The following is a 3,290-nucleotide window of genomic DNA, read 5'->3' on the forward strand; positions in this document are numbered from 1 at the left end:
TATATATATATATATATATATATATGCTGGAAAGGAAAAAGGAAGGAAGAGGAAAAAGAAAGGAAAGGAAAGAAAAGGAAAAGAAAACAAACAGAGGAAAGCAAAGGCAAACGAAAGGCATTCTTCCTCTTCCTGCCTCGCGAACCCTTCATTGTTCTTCTCATCCGCTTTCTTTCTTTGGCTTCAAGAATCAAAGTGATAGTGAAAGAAAAACTTTTCCCTGCTACTCGACTTCTTCTCTTCATCTTTTTTCTTCTTATCTGATTCGAAAACGAAGAAAAACGGTGTTGGTGATTTCAAAACCGTCAAATGCAAACCTCCACGTTTCTTCTAAATCTAAACTTTATTTCGTGAAGAGATAGAATAGAAAGTTGCTCATCTCTCTGCTACGGAGCTTGTGAACTAACTTTGGAAGCGACGACGCGAACGAAGATTTTATCGGAATTAATTGTGGTACCGTAATCGCTCGTTAAAGCTACCGTTAAGGTAAGGGTTCCTTCCAAATTTTTAGTTTGCATTTAGGACCTTATATGTGAGATTGTGGAAAATAAATTTGATGTATTTGAGGTGTCAACTTGTGGAAAATAAATTTAATTCGATTATGTGTGAATTAGTGGAATTTGTTTTCGGTGTGTTTTGAAGTGTGGTCAGTGATGATTTATGTTTGTTGTGATTGATGTGTTCATAATTAATATTATGAACTTTTGAGATGTGTTTTATGTGTGGATTTTGTAGAAAAATGAATTGATATGATTTGGTGTGAATTGTGGATTGAATTTGATAATATGTTTGAGTATGCTCTGTGTGATATTTGAAAAATCATTAGTGTTAAATGAATATTAAAAATGAGGAATCTTTTAATAGCCGCATTTACTTAATGATTGTTGTGGAAAGAGTCAGAGTATGCTCATGCATTTCATAGTACATGGCGACCGGATGGGCCATGGTGATAGTGGTGACCGGATGGGCCACGAGATGATTCAATGTGATATGTTGGTTCATCTTATCCTTGCGGGGATTATCGCGTTGTGAATGTCCGCGATAGACTGCACATTTTTGTAAATCGTGATGACCCGTGATAGGTGGAACCGCTGTAAATAGTACTGTTGGCCTGTGATAGGCGGTACATTTACGATTTACATTTTTAGTAAATCGCGCTGACCTGTGATAGGTGGCAGCTCAGTAATTTAGTACAAGGCCTGTGATAGGCGGGACAATTATGATTTACGCCCTTTCGATGAGGGTTCGGTTTGGAATTCTGAGTCCATGCATTTTGGCATATGCGCATTGCATTTAGGGTGTGTGGAACACGAGTCATGTTTGATTTAATGTTATGATTGTGTGAGTATACTCAGTAGTTGTTGTGATTGTGTCTTAATTGCTAAGTGTGATTGTTTTGGATTTGTTGTAAGTGTTGATTGATTGCGAAACATTTTCGACACGTTTCAAAATTGATTTCTGCACTTTTTCCGATGTGAATTCGAATACAAGAAGGTTGTATTCGAATAAAGATGTCTTGATTTGGCTACTGACTTCAGAAACAACAATGTATTCGACTACAAGGATGTTGTATTCGAATACAATGGTGTTGTTTTTGCTGTTGACATCCTGTCTCGTAGTCGACTACAGATGTGCTATTTTTTCTACTCACTTATGAAATAGCATTGTACTCGAATACAAGGATGTTGTATTCGAATACGACAATGCAGTTTTGTTAAAAACTTCATTTTTCAACTTTGATTATGCATGTTTGGAATATGAAAACCCTTTCAAGGAGTATACTAAGATGAAAGGTTATTTTGTGCATTTAAAATTTAAATGCTAAGTGTTATTTGTTAATTTCGGTTGGTGACCTTTACAATTATTGTGGAAATCTGGGCTTTGCCCTCAGATGAGAACCAGGATCGTCCTAACGAGTAGTACCCTAGAGATGGACACATAGTTAGACATACCTGACCGGCGTTGTGCCAGAAGGATCTTGCGGGGTGCGTGAAGATCACCAAGGTTATATAGTTTTTTGAAGGATGATCATATTAGATGGTTGTATAGGGGATATATGTCTTTCTTTTGTGGATGTATTTATTTTAATTTGGAAGATTGTACCTATACCTCATATTGTCAGCTTGATTTTTGTTTTGATGGGTCCATGCACCACTTTTAATGTGACGTGGGGAGTTAAAATTCTCAATTTGTGATAAGTGATTATGACTTATTAAAAAAATTGTGAAAAATTTGGGGTAGTTGAATAATTGTGAGAATATGTTACGTATTTAAAACTATCATTTGAGTTAGTTAAATAAATGTAAAATCATGGTACCAATTTGTTGGATTAGTTATGTGGATATGAATATGGAATTTGTGTATTTCCCGTGTTCTAAGTGTTGAAATTTAATGAATAGAGTTTAGACTAGTTGGAAGGGTTTAAACTAGTTCGCAACAATTGTTGTTATATCTATTCATCCCCTTACAAAGAGATTTGTCTCGTATAGCCAATGACTTAATCCACTGTTTATCCAATAGTATAAAAGTATTCTTTATTCTACCTCTCTAAGCTTGAAGTATTTTTTCACCTCTTTAGGTACCTCTTTTGAATGAAAGAGTTATTGCCACTATTGGATTGGAGTACATTGAGTCAAGTTTGTGTATGAATTGTCCATAATCTTTTTTTTTTGAATTTTAACTCTCATTGAGAGAATAATACAATTCAATCTTATATCAGTTCAAATGTATATCATTCTTTTCTTTTGATATGTTCAAGGCTTTTTCATAAATCTTCTTTGAGCATTGTCTTAGGATGTAAATCATTTGCATTTTGTGATGCCACATCATCAGATGAACAAAATGGTTTCTCTTAGAATTTTGTTTTCGGACGAATATTAACAAGTTAATTTTCAATGTTGATTTGTTGAATAGAAACATTGACTTTTTCATATGATAGCTTTACGAGAGGAAACATTACGCTGTTGAAATTACAAAGTTATTTACATCATCAAAGGATTTAACTTTTACTAGACCATTGACTTTTTTAGATAATAGTCCTTCAATAGAAACCATTGCATCATAAAGATTACAAAGTAATTTACTTCATAAAAGGACTTTACTTTTATCATAACATTAACTTTTCTCCAGTTGTTTCATTTTGATTATTCTTTGATCTTTGAATCAGAGGATCGTTCGTTGACTTGTATTTTCTTGTGTCTTTTAAAGCCTAATTCGGAGTGTCAGTTATCATATACTTGTTGCAAAGCTTCTTTTTAATGTATCATGATTTACGCCATTAGTAAATATAA

The sequence above is a fragment of the Cicer arietinum genome, chromosome 2, assembly GCF_000331145.2.
Source record: "Cicer arietinum cultivar CDC Frontier isolate Library 1 chromosome 2, Cicar.CDCFrontier_v2.0, whole genome shotgun sequence".
In the NCBI taxonomy this organism is placed as follows: domain Eukaryota; kingdom Viridiplantae; phylum Streptophyta; class Magnoliopsida; order Fabales; family Fabaceae; genus Cicer; species Cicer arietinum.